Genomic DNA, 15,511 nt, shown 5'->3' with positions numbered 1-15,511 from the left:
AGCTATAGGGAGAGACGGGTCATATACAATATGTACATGGACGATCAAGAATGAAGTGCTCGTATTAAGAAGGGTGTAAGACAAGGCTGTAGCCTTTCGCCCCTACTCTTCAATCGGTACATCGAGGAAGCAATGATGGAAATAAAAGAAAGGTTCAGGAGTGGAATTAAAATACAAGGTGGAAGGATATCAATGATACGATTCGCTGATGACATTGCTATCCTGAGTGAAAGTGAAGAAGAATTAAATGATCTGCTGAACGGAATGAACAGTCTAATGAGTACACAGTATGGTTTGAGAGTAAATCGGAGAAAGACGAAGGTAATGAGAAGTAGTAGAAATGAGAACAGCGAGAAACTTAACATCAGGATTGATGGTCACGAAGTCAATGAAGTTAAGGAATTTTGCTACCTAGGCAGTAAAATAACCAATGACGGACGGAGGAAAGAGGACATCAAAAGCAGACTCGCTATGGCAAAAAAGGCATTTCTGGCCCAGAGAATTCTACTAATATCAAATACCGGCCTTAATTTGAGGAAGAAATTTCTGAGGATGTACGTCTGGAGTACAGCATTGTATGGTAGTGAAACATGGACCGTGGGAAAACCGGAACAGAAGAGAATCGAAGCAATTGAGATGTGGTGCTATAGAAGAATGTTGAAAATTGGGTGGACTGATAAGGTAAGGACTCAGGAGGTTCTACGCAGAATCGGAGAGGAAAGGAATATGTGGAAAACACTGATAAGGAGAAGGGACAGGATGATAGGACGTCTGCTAAGACATGAGGGAATGACTTCCATGGTACTAGAGGGAGCTGTAGAGGGCAAAAACTGTAGAGGAAGACAGAGATGGAATACGTCAAGCAAATAATTGAGGACGTAGGTTGCAAGTGCTACTCTGAGATGAAGAGGTTAGCACAGGAAAGGAATTCGTGGCGGGCCGCATCAAACCAGTCAGTAGACTGATGACCAAAAAAAAAAGAGCCGTGGGGCTTTATTAAAAGAGTTTCTGAAGAACGCCCGGTTTGTTTCGTAACTACTATATAAACCCAACGTACGTATTGTTAGCGTCTTTAGTGTCTGGGACTCTTTCTTCTCGAGATTTCTGTGTCCGAGCATCTAGCGTCGAGTCTTGAGTATTCGCGTCTCCTAAGTTCATGGGCCACTGCGTGAAATAGCTAATAATGAAGAAAGTAAGAGCATATGGACTATCAGACCAATTGTGTGATTGGATTGAACAGTTCCTAGATAACAGAACGCAGCATGTCATTCTCAATGGAGAGAAGTCTTCCGAAGTAAGAGTGATTTCAGGTGTGCCGCAGGGGAGTGTCGTAGGACCGTTGCTATTCACATTATACATAAATGACCTTGTGGATGACATCGTAAGTTCACTGAGGCTTTTTGCGGATGATGCTGTAGTATATCGAGAGGTTGTAACAATGGAAAATTGTACTGAAACGCAGGAGGATCTGCAGCGAATTGACGCATGGTGCAGGAAATGACAGTTGAATCTCAATGTGCTGCGAATACATAGAAAGAAAGATTCCTTATCATTTAGCTACAATATAGCAGGTCAGCAACTGGAAGCAGTTAATTCCATAAATTATCTGGGAGTACGCATTAGGAGTGATTTAAAATGGAATGATCATATAAAGTTGATCGTCGGTAAAGCAGATGCCAGACTGAGATTCATTGGAAGAATCCTAAGGAAATGCAATCCGAAAACAAAGGAAGTAGGTTACAGTACGCTTGTTCGCCCACTGCTTGAATAATGCTCACCAGTGTGGGATCCGTACCAGACAGGGTTGATAGAGAAGATCCAATGGAGAGCAGCGCGCTTCGTTACAGGATCATTTAGTATTCGCGAAAGCGTTACGGAGATGATAGATAAACTCCAGTGGAAGACTCTGCAGGAGAGACGCTCAGTAGCTCGGTACGGGCTTCTGTTGAAGTTTCAAGAACATACCTTCACCGAGGAGTCAAACAGTATATTGCTCCCTCCTACGTATATATCGCGAAGAGACCATGAGGATAAAATCAGAGAGATTAGAGCCCATACAGAGGCATACCGACAATCCTACTTTCCACGAACAATACGAGACTGGAATAGAAGGGAGAACCGATAGAGGTACTCAAGGTACCCTCCGCCACATACCGTCAGGTGGCTTGCGGAGTATGGAAGCCGGGCTAGTTAAAAGTAAATTTCTCTTAGTTTAATTGATTGTAAAAAGCACGAAAAGTGACAGAAATGAGATAACGCTAACATCCAGCGAACGCCTCAACCGATGAAAGATGATGGGGTCCCACACTCCGAGGAGCGTAGGGGACGATTTGGCGGACCCGCACCGCCGTACTAGGCAAGGTCCTAGCGGAGGTGATTTGCCATTGCCTTCCTCCGATACTAATGGGCATGGATGATGATGATGAAGATGACACAACAACGCCCAGTCATCTCGAGACAGAAAAAATCCTTGACTCCGCGGGGAATCGAACCCGGGACCCCGTGCGCTGGAAGCAAAGAACGCTACCGCAAGACCAAGAAATGCGGACCGATGCATGATCGCTATTATTAATTCCAATTCAAGACCTTCAGTTGTCAAAGCTACTATTCAGACATCGCGTCGCAATTTAACTTTCGATTCTATATCCCGTTTGGAAATTTATTATCAACCTACAGTGTCACCACTCATAGAAGTGAATCATGTCAAAGAAACTGTGTTAACAAAAACCTAATTAATCCAGCCCATATGTGGCATAACAGCAAACCAGTGCTTAACAGTATTGGTTAAAAACAGTCTTGGTTGCAATTTTTTTTTTATTTTTCAACGATGCGTTTCGCCTTATTTATGCATCTTCAGGTTATCTTTTCTAGATGTTACTCGCTCCTGTGACGGGAACGCGTTATGCAGATCTTGGTGCCTCTCGCGTCCATTTAGAAAAGATAACCTGAAGATGCCTAAATAAGGCGAAACGCGTCGTTGAAAAATAAAAAAACTAAATTGCAACAAAGACGGTTTTTAACCAATACTAAAACCCAATTAAGAAAAAACTGTAGTGTCCTACGCTTTCGAACAGAGTATCACGAGAAGTGAACTATGTATTGGTTTATCTCTGGAGAATAATAATGATAATTATAATAATACAGTGAAGCACCAAAGAAACTAGTATAGGCATGCGTATTCAAATACGCAGATACGTAAACAGGCCGAATACGGAGCTGCGGTCGACAACGCCTTCATAAGACAACAAGTGTCTGGCGCAGTTGTCACATCGGTTACTGCTGCTGCAAAGGAAGATTATAAAAAGTGAGTTTCAACGTGGTGTTACACTTGGTGCACGAGCGGTGGGGCACAGCATCTCCGAGGTAGCGAAGTGGGGATTTTCCCGTACGACCATTTCACCAATGTACCATGAATACCAGGAATCCGATAAAACATCAAATCTCCGACATCGCTGCGGCCGGAAAACATCGTGCAAGAACAGGACCAACAACGACTGAAGATAATCATTCATCGTAACAGAAGTGTAACCCTTCAGCAAATTGTTGCAGATTTCAATTCTGGGCCATCAAAAGTGTCAGTGTGCGAACCATTCAACGAAACATCATCTATATGGGCTTTCCGAGCCGAAGGCACACTCGTGTACCCTTAATGACTGCACGACACAAAGCTCTACTCCTCGCCTGGGACCGTCAATATCGACTATGGACTGTTTTGAACTGGTAACATGTCGCCTGGTCGAACGAGTCTCGTATCAAATTGTATCGCGCGGATGGTGTGTACGGGTATGGGACAACATCATAAATCCATGGACCCTGCATGTCAATAGGGGGCTATTCAAACTGGTGGAAGACTGTAATGGAGTGGGGTGTGTGCAGTTGGGGTGATATGGGACCCCTGTTACGTCTAGATACGATTATGACAGGTGTCACGTACGTAAGCATCCTGTCTGATCACGTACATCCATTCATGTCCATTGTCGATTTCGACGGACTTGGGTAATTCCAACAGGACAATGCGACAGCCCACACGTCCAAAATTGAAACATAGTGGCTCGAGGAACACTCGTCTGCGCTTAAACACTTCCGCCGGCTACGAACCTCCCCAGTCGGAAACATTATTGAGCGTATCTGGGATGCCATACCCCGTACTCCTACGGACTTATGGACAGCCCTGCATGAAAGGGAGAGCCATGAAAGGGAAGCAGTGGTTGGGAAGGGAGTGAGACAGGGTTGTAGCCTCTCCCCGATGTTATTCAATCTGTTTATTGAGCAAGCAGTAAAGGAAACAAAAGAAAAATTCGGAGTAGGTATTAAAATCCATGGAGAAGAAATAAAAACTTTGAGGTTTGCCGATGACATTGTAATGCTGTCAGAAACAGTAAACGACTCGGAAGAGCAGTTCAACGGAATGGACAGTGTCTTGAAAGGAGATATAAGATGAACATCAACAAAAGCAAAACGAGGATAATGGAATGTAGTCGTATTAAATCTGGTGATGCTGAGGGAATTAGATTAGGAAATGAGACGCTTAAAGTAGTAAAGGAGTTTTGCTATTTGGGGAGCAAAATAACTGATGATGGTCGAAGTAGAGAGGATATAAAATGTAGACTGGCAATGGCAAGGAAAGCGTTTCTGAAGAAGAGAAATTTGTTAACATCGTGTATAGATTTAAGTGTCAGGAGTCGTTTCTGAAAGTATTTGTATGGAGTGTAGCCATGTATGGAAGTGAAACGTGGACGATAAATAGTTTGGACAAGAAGAGAATAGAAGCTTTCGAAATGTGGTACTACAGAAGAATGCTGAAGATCAGATGGGTAGATCACATAACTAATGAGGAGGTATTGAACAGAATTGGGGAGAAGAGGTTGTGGCACAACTTGACAAGAAGAAGGGACCGGTTGGTAGCACATGTTCTGAGGCATCAAGGGATCGCCAATTTAGTATTGGAGGGCAGCGTGGAGGCTAAAAACCGTAGAGGGAGATCAAGAGATGAATACACTAAGCAGATTCAGAAGGATGTAGGTTACAGTAGGTACTGGGAAATGAAGAAGCTTGCACGGGATAGAGTAGCATGGAGAGCTGCATCAAACCAGTCTCAGGACTGAAGACCACAACAACAACTGCATGATTCATGATGTCAGTTCCCTCCAGCACTACTTCAGATATTAGGGTACTCCATGCCACGTCGCGTTGCGGCATTTCTGCATGCTCACGGGGGGCCCTACGAGATATTAGGCAGGTGTACCAGTTTTTCGGCTCTTCAGTGTAATAATAATAATACATCTACATCTACATCTACATTGATACTCCGCAAGCCACCCAACGGTGTGTGGCGGAGGGCACTTTACGTGCCACTGTCATTACCTCCCTTTCCAGTTCCAGTCGCGTATGGTTCGCGGGAAGAACGACTGTCTGAAAGCCTCCGTGCGCGCTCTAATCTCTCTAATTTTACATTCGTGATCTCCTCTGGAGGTATAAGTAGGGGGAAGCAATATATTCGATACCTCATCCAGAAACGCACCCTCTCGAAACCTGGCGAGCAAGCTACACCGCGATGCAGAGCGCCTCTCTTGCAGAGTCTGCCACTTGAGTTTATTAAACATCTCCGTAACGCTATCACGGTTACCAAATAATGATAATAATAACAGTCTGCTCCACATTAATATTAAAGGGAGTAACTGTCAACGAATAAAACACCGTGCTGTGTAAAATGCACCCAGTGTCTTTACAAGGAATTAATTCCGTGTACATGAGCTACGGATATGAAAGATATGAACTGATTTTTGAAACGCGAATCGGCTGCCTAGTTAATGTTAGTGAAGAGGTCTGGTGGCAGCCGCTTAACAACGCATTTTGCCGATAGTGACAGTATGAATCTAAACGTGTTAACGAAAGAGTCCGACTCAAATTGGTGCGAGAAGCTGACATAAACAACAAAATATTGACTGTAATAACAGATAGTATGCCGCCGCGACTTAACGTCTGTCGGCGAGGTGAAGTATTCTGGCTGGGCATAGAAAAAGGACATTACACTTTAACTGAACGTGGAAGTGCAAGTTGGCAGCAATAGGAGGCGTCACATCACACGAGGCTGAGTGGACCCCTGTCCGGCCCTCCCATCAAGGAGAAATCTCTGGCATTACCGGGTATCGAAACTGGATTCTCCAAGTAGCAGCCAAACACACTTTGCTATGGAAGCGGACTGTCTACTTTTCACTCACCCTGAAATTCACTCACTCTGAAACTATAAAGATGAGGTTCAATTGAAAGAGGAAGCCAGCTGTTTATTTTTCTGGAAACTTTTTATTACCATGTCTTTTTTTTTTTGTTTTTTTTTAAGTCATTCTCGTTATTCGTTCACTGCTGCAGTAAGAAAATTTCCTCGCCTCTTCAACGATCTCCTACATCTACATCTACATCTACATGACTATTCTGCAATTCACATTTAAGTGCTTGGCAGAGGGTTCATCGAACCACAATCATACTATCTCTCTACCATTCCACTCCCGAACAGCGCGCGGGAAAAACGAACACCTAAACCTCTCTGTTCGAGCTCTGATTTCTCACATTTTATTTTGATGATCATTCCTACCTATGAAGGTTGGGCTCAACAAAATACACTCCTGGAAATTGAAATAAGAACACCGTGAATTCATTGTCCCAGGAAGGGGAAACTTTATTGACACATTCCTGGGGTCAGATACATCACATGATCACACTGACAGAACCACAGGCACGTAGACACAGGCAACAGAGCATGCACAATGTCGGCACTAGTACAGTGTATATCCACCTTTCGCAGCAATGCAGGCTGCTATTCTCCCATGGAGACGATCGTAGAGATGCTGGATGTAGTCCTGTGGAACGGCTTGCCATGCCATTTCCACCTGGCGCCTCAGTTGGACCAGCGTTCGTGCTGGACGTGCAGACCGCGTGAGACGACGCTTCATCCAGTCCCAAACATGCTCAATGGGGGACAGATCCGGAGATCTTGCTGGCCAGGATAGTTGACTTACACCTTCTAGAGCACGTTGGGTGGCACGGGATACATGCGGACGTGCATTGTCCTGTTGGAACAGCAAGTTCCCTTGCCGGTCTAGGAATTGTAGAACGATGGGTTCGATGACGGTTTGGATGTACCGTGCACTATTCAGTGTCCCCTCGACGATCACCAGTGGTGTACGGCCAGTGTAGGAGATCGCTCCCCACACCATGATGCCGGGTGTTGGCCCTGTGTGACTCGGTCTTATGCAGTCCTGATTGTGGCGCTCACCTGTACGGCGCCAAACACGCATACGACCATCATTGGCACCAAGGCAGAAGCGACTCTCATCGCTGAAGACGACACGTCTCCATTCGTCCCTCCATTCACGCCTGTCGCGACACCACTGGAGGCGGGCTGCACAATGTTGGGGCGTGAGCGGAAGACGGCCTAACGGTGTGCGGGACCGTAGCCCAGTTTCATGGAGACGGTTGCGAATGGTCCTCGCCGATACCCCAGGAGCAACAGTGTCCCTAAATTTCTGGGAAGTTGCGGTGCGGTCCCCTACGGCACTGCGTAGGATCCTACGGTCTTGGCGTGCATCCGTGCGTCGCTGCGGTCCGGTCCCAGGTCGACGGGCACGTGCACCTTCCGCCGACCACTGGCGACAACATCGATGTTCTGTGGAGACCTCACGCCCCACGTATTGAGCAACTCGGCGGTACGTCCACCCGGCCTCCCGCATGCCCACTATACGCCCTCGCTCAAAGTCCATCAACTGCACATACGGTTCACGTCCACGCTGTCGCGGCATGCTACCAGTGTTAAAGACTGCGATGGAGCTCCGTATGCCACGGCAAACTGGCTGACACTGACGGCGGCGGTGCACAAATGCTGCGCAGCTAGCGCCATTCGACGGCCAACACCGCGGTTCCTGGTGTGTCCGCTGTGTCGTGCGTGTGATCATTGCTTGTACAGCCCTCTCGCAGTGTCCGGAGCAAGTATGGTGGGTCTGACACACCGGTGTCAATGTGTTCTTTTCTCCATTTCCAGGAGTGTATTTTCGCATTCGGAAGAGAAAGTTATTGACTGAAATTTCGTAAATAGATCTCGCCGCGACGAAAAACGTCTTTGCTGTAATGACTTCCATCCCAATTCGCGTATCATATCTGCCACACTCTCTCCCCTACTACGTGATAATACAAAACGAGCTGCCCTTTTTTGCACCCTTTCGATGTCCTCCGTCAGTCCCACCTGGTAAGGATCCCACACCGCGCAGCAATATTCTAACAGAGGACGAACGAGTGTAGTGTAAGCTGTCTCTTTAGTGGACTTGTTGCATCTTCTAAGTGTCCTGCCAATGAAACGCAACCTTTGGCTCGCCTTCCCCACAATATTATCTATGTGGTCTTTCCAAATGAAGTTGTTCGTAATTTTAACACCCAGGTACTTAGTTGAATTGACAGCCCTGAGAATTGTACTATTTATCGCGTAATCGAATTCCAACGGATTTCTTTTGGAACTCACGTGGATCACCTCACACTTTTCGTTATTTAGCGTCAACTGCCACCTGCCACACCATACAGCAATCTTTTCTAAATCGCTTTGCAGCTGATACTGGTCTTCGGATGACCTTACTAGACGGTAAATTACAGCATCATCTGCGAACAACCTAAGAAAACTGCTCATGTTGTCACCCAGGTCATTTATATATATCAGGAACAGCAGAGGTCCCAGGACGCTTCCCTGGGGAACACCTGATATCACTTCAGTTTTACTCGATGATTTGCCGTCTATTACTACGAACTGCGACCTTCCTGACAGGAAATCACGAATCCAGTCGCACAACTGAGACGATACCCCATAGGCCCGCAGCTTGATTACAAGTCGTTTGTGAGGAACGGTGTCAAAAGCTTTCCGGAAATCTAGAAATACGGAATCAACTTGATATCCCCTGTCGATAGCGGCCATTACTTCGTGCGAATAAAGAGCTAGCTGCGTTGCACAAGAACGATGTTTTCTGAAACCGTGCTGATTGCGTATCAATAGATCGTTCCCTTCGAGGTGATTCATAATGTTTGAATACAATATATGCTCCTAAACCCTACTGCAAACCGACGTCAATGATATAGGTCTGTAGTTCGATGGATTAATCCTACTACCCTTCTTAAACACTGGTGCGACCTGCGCAATTTTTCCAATCTGTAGTTACAGATCTGTCAGTGAACGAGCGGTTGTATATGATTGCTATGTAGGGAGCTATTGTATCAGCGTAATCTGAAAGGAACCTAATCGGTATACAATATGGACCTGAAGACTTCCCCGTATCAAGCGATTTGAGTTGCTTCGCAACCCCTAAGGTATCTACTTCTAAGAAACTCATGCTAGCAGCTGTTCGTGTTTCAAATTCTGGAATATTCCATTCATCTTCCCTGGTGAAGGAATTTCCCATCCCATTTCCTAGCCCATTGCTTAGTTTGGATAAGAAAAACAGTTATTCCGTTTCATCACTATTTTGACGTCTTATTGTTTTTCCTTAACTTCAATGATTCCAAAGCATAAAATGTTTCATCTGCAGGCTATAGAGCGGTCATCACAGGATATGGCTACACTGGAAACTGCTGTACTATGGGGCGACAAATAACACTAAAAGAAAGTAAACAGTTTTTGTTCTCCGCGGTAGGAAGTGCAGCAACCGACGTACGCATCTGTTTCAGCGCTATCGAAGCCACGCTATTGCGTTGTCCACGTGGAACATTTAGCAACCCTCTGTACTGTCGTGTCGCAGTATGTTCAGCCGTCAGCTCATACTACAAATAAAGCCTGTTCCTAGTTGTTTGGTCAAATTTTTTAGAGAAAGGAAAACAAGAGTCCTTAGAAATTATACAATGGATTTATTTTCGACTTTTCATAGCCAATTAAAGACCGGGAAATTGACAATTGCCATAGCAAACTGACCAGCATTTCTTTTCCTCTTCTTCCGAAAAACCATTTAACTTAATTTCGAGAAAGTAATCAGGGCAATTAAGAGAAACATAACTGTCGACATACGAAAAAACTGAAAAACGTCACGAATAACTGTTAGCTACGTAAATGGAGTATCAAGAAATACCACAACACAGCAAAACTGGAACTTTTAAGTATTTTCTTGATAAATATCTGCTTGATAGTAATACACTACTGGCCATTAAAATTGCTACACCACGAAGATGACCTGCAACAGACGCGGAATACACTCCTGGAGATTGAAATAAGAACACCGTGAATTCATTGTCCCAGGAAGGGGAAACATTATTGACACATTCCTGGGGTCAGATACATCACATGATCACACTGACAGAACCACAGGCACATAGACACAGGCAACAGAGCATGCACAATGTCGGCACTAGTACAGTGTATATCCACCTTTCGCAGCAATGCAGGCTGCTATTCTCCCATGGAGACGATCGTAGAGATGCTGGATGTAGTCCTGTGGAACGGCTTGCCATGCCATTTCCACCTGGCGCCTCAGTTGGACCAGCGTTCGTGCTGGACGTGCAGACCGCGTGAGACGACGCTTCATCCAGTCCCAAACATGCTCAATGGGGTACAGATCCGGAGATCTTGCTGGCCAGGGTAGTTGACTTACACCTTCTAGAGCACGTTGGGTGGCACGGGATACATGCGGACGTGCATTGTCCTGTTGGAGTAGCAAGTTCCCTTGTCGGTCTAGGAATGGTAGAACGATGGGTTCGATGACGGTTTGGATGTACCGTGCACTATTCAGTGTCCCCTCGACGATCACCAGTGGTGTACGGCCAGTGTAGGAGATCGCTCCCCACACCATGATGCCGGGTGTTGGCCCTGTGTGCCTCGGTCGTATGCAGTCCTGATTGTGGCGCTCACCTGCACGGCGCCAAACACGCATACGACCATCATTGGCACCAAGGCAGAAGCGACTCTCATCGCTGAAGGCGACACGTCTCCATTCGTCCCTCCATTCACGCCTGTCGCGACACCACTGGAGGCGGGCTGCACGATGTTGAGGCGTGAGCGGAAGACGGCCTAACGGTGTGCGGGACCGTAGCCCAGCTTCATGGAGACGGTTGCGAATGGTCCTCGCCGATACCCCAGGAGCAACAGTGACCCTAATTTGCTGGAAAGTGGCGGTGCGATCCCCTACGGCACTGCGTAGGATCCTACGGTCTTGCCGCGCATCCGTGCGTCGCTGCGGTCCGGTCCCAGGTCGACGGGCACGTGCACCTTCCGCCGACCACTGGCGACAACATCGATGTACTGTGGAGACCTCACGCCCCACGTGTTGAGCAATTCGGCGGTACGTCCACCCGGCCTCCCGCATGCCCACTATACGCCCTCGCTCAAAGTCCGTCAACTGCACATACGGTTCACGTCCACGCTGTCGCGGCATGCTACCAGTGTTAAAGACTGCGATGGAGCTCCGTATGCCACGGCAAACTGGCTGACACTGACGGCGGCGGTGCACAAATGCTGCACAGCTAGCGCCATTCGACGGCCAACACCGCGGTTCCTGGTGTGTCCGCTGTGCCGTGCGTGTGATCATTGCTTGTACAGCCCTCTCGCAGTGTCCGGAGCAAGTATGGTGGGTCTGACACACCAGTGTCAATGTGTTCTTTTTTCCATTTCCAGGAGTGTGTAACCGACAGGAAGAAGACGCTGCGATATGCAAATGATTATCTTTTCAGAACATTCACGACACCTACTACGTGCTGACTTGAGGAAAGTTTCCAACCGATTTCTCATACACAAACAGCAGTTGACCGGCGTTGCCTGGTGAAACGTTGTTCTGATGCCTCGTGTAAGGAGGAGAAATGCCTACCATCACGTTTCCGACGTTGATAAAGGTCGGATTATAGCCTACCGCGATTGCGGTTTATCGTATTGCGACATTACTGCTCGCGTTGGTCGACATCCAACGACTGTTAGCAGCATATGGAATCGGTGTGTTCAGAAAGGTAATACGGAACGCCGTGCAGGATCCCAACGGCCTCGCATCACTAGCAGTCGAGATGACAACATCTTATCCGCATGGCTGTAACGGATCATGCAGCCACGTCTCGATTCCTGAGTCAACAGATACCGACGTTTGCAAGACAACAACCATTTGCACGAACAGTTCGACGACGTTTGCAGCAGCACGGACTATCAGCTCGGAGACCATGGCTGCAGTTACCCTTGACGCTGCCTCACAGACAGGAGCGCCTGCGATGGTGTACTCAACGACGGAACTGGGCGCACGAATGGCAAAACGTCATTTTTTCGGATGAGTCCAGGTTCTGTTTATAGCATCATGATGGTCGCATCCGTGTTTGGCGACATCGCGGTGAACACATATTGGAAGCGTGTATTCGTCATCGCCATACTGGCGTATCACCCGGCGTGATGGCATGGGGTGCCATTGGTTACACGTCTCGGTCACCTCTTGTTCGCATTGACGGCACTTTGAACAGTGGACATTAAATTTCATATGTGTTACGACCCGTGGCTCTACCCCTGCAGGATAATGCACGACCGCATGTTGCAGGTCCTGAACTGGCCTTTCTGGATACAGAAAATGTTCGACTGCTGCCCTGGCCTGCACATTCTCCAGGTCTCTCACCAACTCAAAACGCCTGGTCAATGGTGGCCGAACAACTGGCTCGTCACAATACGCCAGTCACTACTCTTGATGAGCTGTGGTATCGTGTTTAAGGAGCATGGGCAGCTGTACCTGTACACGTCATCCAAGGTCTGTTTGACTCAATGCCCAGGCGTATCAAGGCCGTTATTACGGCCAGATGTGGTTGTTCTGGGTACTGATTTATCAGGATCTATGCACCCAAATTGCGTGAAAATGTAATCAGATGTCAGTTAAAGTATAATATATTTGTCCAATAAACACCCGTTTATCATCTGGATTACTTCTTGGTGTAGCAATTTTAATGGCCAGTAGTGTAGTAAACCAAACAATATTTATATGAGGTATTTCTCATAAGGGTCGACAGGTGCATTTTATCTGATGTTTCGGCAGATATTCGCTTTAAGCACTCCGTCTTCAGGCCACGAGTGGCCTACCGGGACCATCCGACCGCCGTGTCATCCTCAGTTGAGGTTGTGGATAGGAGGGGCGTGGGGTCAGCACACCGCTCTCCCGGTCGTTATGATGGTATTCTTGACCGAAGCCGCTACTATTTGGTCGAGTAGCTCCTCAATTGGCATCACGAGGCTGAGTGCACCCCGAAAAATGGCAACAGCGCATGGCGGCTGGATGGTCACCCATCGAAGTGCCGACCACGCCCAACAGCGCTTAACTTCCGTCATCTCACGGCAACCGGTGTATCCACTGCGGCAAGGCCATTGCCTATTAGCGGTATCGTTTTTATATTGTGCAGCTTGACTCAGCCAAAATAATTACTGTTCGCCACGAGTTTCATGCGAGGCCCAGTGTAAACCAGAAAGCGTCGAGCTGTTCCCCATTACAAACTAAATGATTTTTCAAGAGGAATTTTACCTGCCCACTCAGTAGACAGAGAAATTCGGTTTCGAGTCCGGGTTCGGCACAAATTTTCGTTGTCGCCATTCTAATTTACAGCCGAAGTTGCTTGATGTTTGCAACTGAGAATACTTTTCCTTTAAAATTACGTTGCATTAAATCCATTGAATGGAAGTTTTGGAAACTATTTTCGTTTCATAGCCGTTATTTTCTTTAAATAAAAGTATAATGCGTTTTGAAGAAAAGTGTCGCAGCCACCTCAACCTACCCGTCCGCCTCACATATTCCGTATTGTTGTTGTTGTGGTCTTCAGTCCTGAGACTGGTTTGATTCAGCTCTCCATGCTACTCTATCCTGTGCAAGCTTCTTCATCTCCCAATACCTTCTGCAGCCTACAGCCTTCTGAATCTGCTTAGTGTATTCAGCTCTTGGTCTCCCTCTACTATTTTACCCTCCACACTGCCCTCCAATGCTAAATTGGTGATCCCCTGATGCCTCAGAACATCTCCTACCAACCGGTCCCTTCTTCTTGTCAAGTTGCGCAGCAAACTCCTCTTCTCCCCAGTTCTATTCAATACCGCCTCATTTGTTATGTGATCTACCTAGCTAATCTTCAGCATTTTTCTGTAGCACCACATTTCGAAAGCTTCTATTCTCTTCTTGTCCAAACTATTTATCGTCCATGTTTCACTCCATACAACTACTTTCAGAAACGACTTCCTGACACTTAAATCTATACTCGATGTTAACAAATTTCTCTTCTTCAGAAACGCTTTCCTTGCCATTGCCAGTCTACATTTTATATCCTCTCTACTTCGCCCATCATCAGTTATTTCGCTCTCCAAATAGCAAAACTCCTTTACTACTTTAAGTGTCTCATTTCCTAATCTAATTCCCTCAGCATCACCCGACTTAATTCGACTACATTCCATTATCCTCGTTTTGCTTTTGTTGATGTTCATCTCATATCCTCCTTTCAAGACACTGTCCATTCCGTTGAACTGCTCTTCCGAGTCGTTTACTGTTTCTGACAGAATTACAATGTCATCGGCGAACCTCAAAGTTTTTATTTCTTCTCCATGGATTTTAATACCAACTCCGAATTTTTCTTTTGTTTCCTTTACTGCTTGCCCAATATACAGACTGAATAACATCGGGAAGAGGCTACAACCCTGTCTCACCCCAACCCAACCACTGCTTCCCTTTCATTCCCCTCGACTCTTATAACTGCCATCTGGTTTCTGTACAAATTGTACAGCCTTTCGCTCCTTGTATTTTACCCTTGCCACCTTTAGAATTTGAAAGAGAGTATTCCAGTCAACATTGTCAAAAGCTTTCTCTATACAAATGCTAGAAACGTAGGATTGCCTTTCCTTAATCTTTCTTCTAAAATAAGACGTAAGGTCAGTATTGCCTCACGTGTTCCAGCATTTCTACGGAATCCAAACTGATCTTCCCCGAGGTCGGCTTCTACCAGTTTTTCCATTCGTCTGTAGAGAATTCGCGTTAGTGTTTTGCAGCTGTGACTTATTAAACTGATAGTTCGGTAATTTTCACATCTGTCAACACCTGCTTTCTTTGGGATTGGAATTATTATATTCTTCTTGAAGTCTGACGGTATTTCGTCTGTCTCATACATCTTGCTCAACAGATGGTAGAATTTTGTCAGGACTGGCTCTCCCAAGACTGTCAGTAGTTCTAATGGAATGTTGTCTACTGCCGTGGCCTTGTTTCCACTCAGGTCTTTCAGTGCTCTGTCAAACTCTTCACGCAATATCGTATCTCCCATTTCATCTTCATCTACATCTTCTTCCATTTCCGTAATATTGTCCTCAAGTACATCGCCCTTGTATAGGCCCTCTATATACTCCTTCCACCTTTCTGCTTTCCCTTCTTTGTTTAGAACTGGGTTTCCATCTGAGCTCTTGATATATCATTCCGTAACAAGGAATGGTGAAATTTTAATCCTTACATCCTTACATCACTAACGTAGAAGCATCTCAGCTGCTGTGCATGATTTCGAACATCATTCAATG

Source organism: Schistocerca serialis, chromosome 10, assembly GCF_023864345.2.
Source record: "Schistocerca serialis cubense isolate TAMUIC-IGC-003099 chromosome 10, iqSchSeri2.2, whole genome shotgun sequence".
NCBI classification, from domain to species: Eukaryota; Metazoa; Arthropoda; class Insecta; order Orthoptera; family Acrididae; genus Schistocerca; species Schistocerca serialis.
Note: the sequence above shows the minus strand (reverse complement) of the source record.